General features: G+C 35.0%; 1 non-coding gene across 1 annotated transcript; it reads right to left on the bottom strand.

Moving 5' to 3' along the window:
• Window positions 1-8,813: 8,813 nt before the first annotated feature.
• On the bottom strand, window positions 8,814-8,920 carry LOC139861024 (small nucleolar RNA R71). Its single transcript, XR_011763643.1, has one exon. It is a non-coding gene; the product is annotated as a small nucleolar RNA R71 (small nucleolar RNA).
• Between the last annotated feature and the right edge of the window lie 415 nt (window positions 8,921-9,335).

Here is a 9,335-nt window from a genome sequence, read left to right as displayed (position 1 = left end):
TTAAAGGATCCTGGCTACTTGCTACATCTTTTGGCTATTCGAAACGTGGGCAAAATCAGAAAAGTCTATTAATATAACTTGTATAATAATTTTTAGATTTATAACTAATAAGTTACTTAGTGAATGCACCGAGCGAAACGTTCACCACCTTTCATATGTTCACCACCTGTAACCCGATCAAGACATCTAGCCAATATTGTCGCCGTTGATTTTTCTTTAGAATCATTATCAAGTCGAACAAATTCTCCAATTCAAATTTTCGATAATCCATTTTTTGAACCCGACTTCACAATTGAGGACCCGGAGGATATTTAAGGAAAATTCCAAGATACTGAACCACTAATCATTCCTCCTGAACCACTAATCATTCCTCCTGAACCACTAATCATTCATCCAGAACTATATAGTGATTCGGACTCAACTATTTATGATATGGAAGAAACGGAACCTGAAAGTATGGAAGACCAAATGAGAGCCACACGCACGGGCCAAGGTTACGCCATTAATCAGCCAGATGTTAATGCGCCAGATTTTGAAATCAAAGGAAAAATCCTACACATGGTCACTAATCAGTGCCAATTTAGTGGTACAACAAAAGAAGATCCAAACGAACATCTTTGAACTTTTAATAGGATTTGTAATCTATTTAAAATCCGAGAAGTTGAGGATGAAACAATTTATCTTATGTTGTTTCCCTGGACTTTAAAAGGAGAAGCCAAAGATTGGTTAGAATCGTTACCTGAAGGAGCGATTGACACATGGGATGTTTTAGTTGAAAAATTTCTTCAAAGATTTTTTTCGGCATCTAAAGCCGTGAGACTTCCAGGAGAAATCGCCACGTTCATGCAAAATCCAAATGAAACGTTATATGAGGCGTGGACAAGATTCGGAAGGATGTTGAGAGAATGTCCCCAACACGGTTTAGATACTTTTCAAATAGTGCAAATCTTTTACCAAGGCGTCGACGTCGCCACGCAAAAAGACATCGACACAGCAGCTGGTGGTTCCATTATGAAGAAAACTGCAACCGAAGCTCACAAGATAATTGATAATATAGATCCCACTCACATGAGTGGCACCAAGAAAAAGATATTTTTTGTTCATCTAAAGCAGCTAGAACCGATTCTAGCCAGGACTTTGATTCCATTTTCGCAAAAATAGATGCTTTCGAGAGACGAATGAAAAAGATGACTAAAGATATTCATGCAATACGAATCAGTTGTGAGCAATGCGGTGGACCACACTTAACGAAAGATTGTCACATTGAACAAACCATGGAACAACGTGAAAATGTTTCCTACATGAACCAAAGGTCGGCAAATAATTATCAACCGCCAAGGCCAAACTTCATTCGAAATCAAAACATTCTTTACAATCCAAATGGGCCCAACAATAACTCGTATAACCAACAAGGTCTGAATAACCAGCCAACTCAAAACAACACTTTCAATTAATAAAGACCTGGCCTGTATAAACCACCACAATAAACTGAAGAGAAAAAGTCAAATCTGGAAGAAATGGTATTAAAGCTAGTTGAATCTCAAACACAATTTATTGCATCTCAAACCCAAACGAATGAAAGGTTTGATCAGTCATTTGAACTCAACAAGCTTCCATTTTGAATTTAGAAAAACAAGTTGGTACTCTGGCTAGCATGATGAGTGAGAGAAAACAAGGAAAGCTACCAAGTAATACTGAAGTAAATCCTCGGAATGAGAATGTTAACATGGTTTCAACAAATTCTAAAAAACTAACATCAGAAGATGGGAAGGTTTTAGATGGGAGTAACGATGAAGAAGTTACACCACCACCACCACCACCATGTAAGATCCTAATGTTTATTGTACATAGAGTATTAATGACGTACGTTTAGTGTGTGAAGCGTAGTGTAAGAGGTAAAGCTCAGAACCTGTTCAAATAAGTGTGCGCGCCGCGCACATTCATGGGAGCGCACCGCGCACGTGGCCTAGCGACAGATTTCTGTCTTTTTCTATTTAGAGTTAAATGAGGAGCTTTTTGGTCATTTCACTTGGGGACGAATCTGAATCCATATCAGCTAGTTTGGATCTAATTTTGGATCACTTTCACATCCATTCAACACTCTCATCCATTCTTAGAGAGAGAGAGAGAGAGAGAGATTTTTAGAGAGAGATTTGGGGTTTTGGAGAAGAAGAAGGTTGAATCGATCAAAAGCTCGAGTGTTAAAGTTGTTCACCTCGTTCCTAGCTACGTTTTGGTTGTTGTGGTAAGTTCTAACTCCGAATTTCATTATTTGATTTTGATATTCAAGTTAGGGTTTGAACTTAAATTGTTGAGAAACCCATTTAAACTCATGAAGTGAGTTTAGTGTTGCTAGTAATTAGGTTTATTGTTGTTGTTGGTGGGTTTTAGGTTAGAAACTGACTTGGTCATGATTTAGGACTTGAAATTAGGTTTAATCACTAGGTTTGGTGATTATGGAAGTGTTGGAACCCATAGAAAGACTAATTTTGAAATGAGTCAAAATTAGGGTTTATGGGTGATTTTGAGAATGACAAGTATTTAACACTTATGATTGGGTTAAATTGGCATATTAGGACCATTGTCACTAGTGTTAGTGATTATTGGTTAGTTTGGGGGCGTTTCGTGCTTGGAAGTGCAATTGGTCGAAATTGCACTAAGTGTCATTTTGAGTTGGTTTGTAAATCCACTCTAAGTGTGTTACTTGCATTGTGATAATGGAATAGGTACATTCCATTGGAGAGTTGCAGACTATTCGGTAGCATTCATCAAGACGACAAGGTGAGTGTTAATATCCTATGTGCATATGTATGTGTAGGATGGGTGCGGGTCGGGTGAAGTGGTTCTCGGTTATAGAGCTCACTTCAGATATAGGTGGATTTGATGGACTTGTGTAATAGGTCCAATTGGCACAGTTGTGCGTTTTGGTTGACCACCTTTGGCGAGGTGCACACTTGTGTGTACGTTATCACATGTGCTTGTGATGTGGATTATATAACCCCAATGGCGAAGGGTTGATATTGAGTTGTGTTTTGGATAACCCCGATGATGTGGATTTTTATAAATCCCGAGACCGTGGGTTTTGATTTGGGAAGTGAATCACGTGTGGATGCGGATTCACGATGACGCGTGTAGTTCGGTCATCTTATTGAGGTAGTAATCTCGTGTGGATGCGGATTTACTAAGGCTCGTGTAGTTCGGCCAACCTCGATGTTGTTGTGTTATTGAAGATAGTAGTCTCGTGTGGATGCGAATTTACGAAGGCTCGTGTAGTTCGGCCAATCTTTATTTGGTATTGGGTTAAGGGGTTTAACCTTGGGCGGTTTACGCTTTTGATATATATATATATATATATATATATATATATATATATATATATATATATATATATATATATATATATATATATATATATATATTGTCGTATTGTTGTGATGTAGCTAGCCCTCCGGGTGTAGCTTGATGGCATGGTTCATATCGTTGTTGGTGAACTTACTTTGTTGATGTTGTTAGCTTGTTGTATAGCGATTATACGGTATGCTTAGATTAGCTTGCCTTTATGCTTGGATGCTCTGGTATGTGCTATTTGATTAATTGTGGCGTGTCCATTTTATGCATATATATGTATGTAGTATATTCTCACTCATTAAGCGTTAGCTTACCCTCTCGTTGTTTACATTTTTATAGATTTGCATGGATGCGGTGGCTCAGGTAAGCATGGGAACTAGTGGACTCGCGTAGTTGCTTAGAAGACGTGCTTTTGGATTTGATTAGGATTGGGTAGCGTATCCCCAATAACCATGCTCGGTCTTTATTTTGTGTTAAAACTCACGTGGTCGAAAACTTGTATTTTGTACAAAAGTTGTAAAACAGTCGATGTGGGCCCAGTGTCGTAAAACTCGTTTATTATTGGAACGTGTTAGTCTTACTTATTATAATGTGTTGTGAAAACCGTTTCGTCTAAAAGTGTCGGGAAGTGGGAGATCTTTAAACGAAAATTGGTAATTTTGGACAGCGGCTGTCAGACCTTGTGCGCGCCGCGCACCCCACTGCTATATAAATTTTTTTTTTTTTGCTGCGTATTCGGTTGGATAACGGGTTGTGTCGTTACAAATAGTATCAGAGCATGGTCTAAGGGATTTAGGTGACTTGAGATAGGTTCCTAGACTTAGACTTTTGTTTGTGCTTATTTGTTGCGGGACTTGTAGGAGTACGGGTCGGAATGGGAATTTGGTTAGTGCCTTAATTTGTAGGTGGACTAACATTTATATTAATACGTGGATATTATTAATATACTTTTGCGTTGTGTTTGTATTTATGTTTGTGTTTGCGAATATCATCAAGCAAGATGGTCGTGGTACTAACGAGTGGATGCGACGTGTTTGCGTATTAATGACTAGCTATCATTAATACGGGTACAAATCGTGTCTAACAAGTGATGTAAGACGATTGTTGAGCAAGATTGGGCGATGTTGCGTGTGTGATTTATTACGTTCGTGGTCTAATCATTTTGCATTCTTTAGAATGACGACGCAAAACGAGATCGAGACGAATGACGATGAGTTTAACGCTAGAGTTACGGCCGCCGTTGTGGAGCAAATGGGTGCGTTTCGAGAAGAACTGGATAGGAAGTATTCAGAATTTCAAAGTAGTGGTGAAATGGAGCGTTGTCATAAGATCTTCATGAGAACTAAACCTCCGATGTATGACGGGAAACCGGATCCTATGATAAGTACAACATGGATCTCGGATGTCGAAGGGTGTTTTCGCACTATTGCATGCCCTCCTGAGAAGAGGACAAGACTCGCTACTAGTTTGTTGCGGGGTAGGGCGAAGGATTGGTTGGATGGTAAAATTGATATCGTTGGTGGTGAAGCTTTTATGGGGTTATCGTGGGACGATTTTGATAATGCTAAAAACGAACATATATTTCATAGCATTATCCCTCAAGAAAGACAAGCTTTTAGTTGCAATTGTTCTATTTACAAGTGATATTCGTTAAAATAATAAAAGGTGAAGACAAAAGACAGATTCGACGAATTGAAGACGCAAACGACCAAAAAGCTCAAAAGTACAAAGTATAATCAAAGTGGTTCAAATTATTAATGAGAAACGTCTCAAAATTACAAGAGTACAAAACGCGAAACGCAAAATACAAGATATTAAATTATACGCAAGGACGTTCGAAAATCCGGAACCGGGACCAGAGTCAACTCTCAACGCTCAATGCAACGGACTAAAAATTACAAGTCAACTATGCACATGAATATAATGTAATATATACTTAATTCTTAAAATTATATATATATATATATATTATATTATTTAATAAAACCGTCGGCAAACAAGAAAACAAACCTGTGTGAGCTGGAAAAGCAGGCCATGCAATCGCATGGCCTGGAAGTGTAATTTCCATGCGATCGCATGGCCCCAAATTTTGGGTCAGGTCCTATAAATTTTGCAGTTTTCAGCCAAACTTAACACTCCTTTTTCTATCCTCTCTCTATATATATATATATATATATATATATATATATATATATATATATATATATATATATATATATATATATATATATATATATATTATTTTAATTTTAATTTTAATTTAATAATAATAAGGGTATGTTAGCGAATGTTGTAAGTGCGTAAGTTGAAATTCTGTCCGTGTAACACTACGCTATTATTAATCATTATAAGTTATGTTCAACCTTTTTAAATTAATGTCTCGTAGCTAAGTTATTATTATGCTTATTTAAATTAAAGTAATCGTGATGTTGGGCTAAATATTAAAATTAGGTAATTGGGCTTTGTACCATAATTGGGGTTTGGACAAAAGAATGACACTTATGGAAATTAGACTATGGTCTATTAATGGGCTTTATATTTGTTTAATTGAATGATAGTTCGTTAATTTAATATAAAGATTTACTATTAGACGTACCTATAAATAACCACATACACTTGATCGGACACCATAGGCGGGATATTTATAAGTACTAATAATCATTCATTTAACCGGACACGGGAATGGATTAATAGTCAATGGACTTATTAAAATAGGGGTGAATTATATACAAGGAAAATTGGTGTAATTATAGTTTAAGTCCCCAATTAGTTGGAATATTTGACTTCGGATATAAGGATAATTTGACGAGGACACTCGCACTTTATATTTATGACTGATGGACTGTTATGGACAAAAACCAGACGGACATATTGAATAATCCAGGACAAAGGACAATTAACCCATGGTAATAAACTAAAATCAACACGTCAAACATCATGATTACGGAAGTTTAAATAAGCATAATCCCTTTATTTCATATTTAATTGCACTTTTAATTATCGCACTTTAATTTATTGTCATTTTAATTATCGTACTTTTTAATTATCGCAATTTTATTTATCGTCATTTTATTTATCGCAATTTCATTATTGTCATTTACTTTACACTTTAAATTAAGTCTTTTATATATTTAATATTTTACATTAGGTTTTAACTGCGACTAAAGTTTTAAAATCGACAAACCGATCATTAAACGGTAGAAACCCCTTTTTATAATAATAATACTACTTATATATATATTTATATTTATACAAATATAGGTTTAAAAATATAGCGTTAAACTTGGCTAGCTCCCGGTGGAACGAACCGGACTTACTAAAAACTACACTACTGTACGATTAGGTACACTGCCTATAAGTGTTGTAGCAAAGTTTAGGTATATCCACTCTATAAATAAATAAATAACTTGTGTAAAATTGTATCGTATTTAATAGTATTTTGTAGTAAAAATTAATAGTATTTTATACCCCTTCACTTTAACATCAAGTATTTTTGGCACCGCTGCCGGGGAACTGCTTAAACGCCGGAAGCGAAACGCTATAAAAAAAAGATTTTTAATTTACTTTTGTAAAAATACGTTTTAATTTTTAAAAAATAACAAAAATATAAAAAGAAAAACAAAATTTATATATTTTTAAGAGTTTGTTAAATATATATATAAAATTATAAAGTTTCTTTATTTTTATTTTAGATTTTAAAAATTAAGTTTTTATTTCATTTATATAAATATTTTATATAAATATTAAAACAGAAAAAAATAAGTAAAAGTATACGGGCCACTACACTGTAGCAGCCCAACTTCTGGCCTGCTATCTTAAGCCATGCGACCGCTTGGTATTACAACGGTCAGCTCATGCGATCGTATGAGCTGATTTGACAGCCCCGGTACCTTAGTCAACGAATTAGGGTTACGTTTTTATTATTATTATTATTATTAATTATAATTAGGGTTAATTATTATATTATTTAATATTAGTTTTAGTTAATTTGTATTTTTAAGTATAATTAGTTTTATTAAATATATAAACTTAATACTTTTATAAAATAAATATAAAAATAATATTTTTATTAAAATAAGTAATTTTATCACTTTTTATATCTTTTTATATTTCGTATCATTTTTATCGTTTAAGCGTAATTTTATAATTTTTCGCTCGTACTTAGTTTTAAATTTAGTATTTGCCGTAGTTCTTTTTATTTCTAGATTTTTAGGATTTGCCGTAAAATCCCTTAAGTGCTTTTCTTTAGACTAAGATTTAGGTGCTTTAGAATTTTGCGACGCCGTTTTTAGATTTTAGTACTTTTTAAGTTATTGCCCTTTTGGATATAGTATTTTTTTTAAGCTTTAAATAGACGCAACTTTTAATTCTTAGTTTTTAGACTTTTAAGTTTCGACGCGCTACGTTCTTTTTATTATTTTTCGACCTTTTATTTTTCGACGTTTTCCGACGCACTCTTTTTCTTTCTTATTTCTTGACGCTCTAGTTTTTAGGATATAGAATTTTCTATTTCTTCTCTAAAATTTCTTTAAACTTCGACGAAAAAAATTATTTTTAGCGGTTAAATTGATAGACAACCAAAATTTGCTGGTTCGTAGTAATAGTTGGATTTGTTAGTGGCGAGTTGTGGGCTTCCGATTTAAAGGGTCCTGGCTACCTGCTGCATCTATTGACTATTCGAAACGTAGGCAAAATCAGAAAAGTCTATTAAATTTGATAACTTATATAATTTTTCTTTTTATAACTAATAGGATATTCAGTGAATGCACCGAGCAAAACGTTCACCACCTTTTATACGTTCACCACCTGTAACTCGATCAAGACATCTAGCCAATATTGTCGCCGTTGATTTTTCCTTAGAATCATCATCCAGTCGACCAAGTACTCCAATTCAAATTTCCGATAATCCATTTTTTGAACCCAACCTCACAATTGAAAACCCGGAGGATATTTAAGGACAATTCAGAGATCCTGAACCAATAATCATACCTCCGGAACCACAAATTATGCAACCAGAGATTGTCAAGGAAGAAACCATTAACTCAGAATCCTCTAGTGATTCGTATTCAACAATTTCAATTATGGAAGTAACTGAACCTCTAAGTATGGAAGACCGAATGAGAGCCACACGCACAGGCCAAGGACACGCCATTATTAAGCCAGATATTAATGCACCAGATTATGAAATCAAAGGACAAATCCTACACATGGTAACTTATCAATGCCAATATAGTGGTACGCCAAAAGAAGATCCAAACAAACATCTTCGAACCTTTAATAGGATCTGTACTCTATTTAAAATCAGAGAAGTTGAGGATGAACAGATCTATCTCATGTTGTTTCCCTGGACTTTAAAGGGAGAAGCCAAAGATTGGTTAGAATCGTTACCTGAAGGGGCGATTGATACATGGGATGTTTTAGTTGAAAAATTTCTTAAACAATTCTTTCCGGCATCTAAAGCCGTAAGACTTCAAGGAGAAATAGTTACGTTCACACAAAAGCCAAATGAAACATTATATGAAGCGTGGACAAGATTTGAAAAGTTGTTGAGAGGATGTCCGCAACACGGTTTAGACACTTATCAAATAGTGCAAATATTCTACCAAGGTGTCAACGTTGCTACACGAAAAGACATCGACATGACAGCTGGTGGTTCCATTATGAAGAAAACCGCAACTGAAGCTTACAAAATTATTGATAACACTGCTTCCTACTCACATGAGTGGCATCAAGAAAAAGATATTTTTTGATCATCTAAAGCGGTTAGAGCCGATTCTAGCCATGGCTTTGATTCCGTTTCCGCAAAAATAGATGCTTTCGAAAGACGAATGGAAAAGATGACTAAAGATATTCACGTAATACGAATCAGTTGTGAGCAATGCGGTGGACCACACTTAACGAAAGATTGTCACATCGAGCAAACGATGGAACAACGTGAGAATGTTTCCTACATGAACCAAAGGCTGGGAAATAATTATCAAAATAAT

Source organism: Rutidosis leptorrhynchoides, chromosome 7 (genome assembly GCF_046630445.1).
Source record: "Rutidosis leptorrhynchoides isolate AG116_Rl617_1_P2 chromosome 7, CSIRO_AGI_Rlap_v1, whole genome shotgun sequence".
Classification (NCBI taxonomy): domain Eukaryota; kingdom Viridiplantae; phylum Streptophyta; class Magnoliopsida; order Asterales; family Asteraceae; genus Rutidosis; species Rutidosis leptorrhynchoides.
The sequence above is the reverse complement of the archived record's forward strand: the minus strand, read 5'-3'. Positions and strand labels throughout refer to the sequence as shown.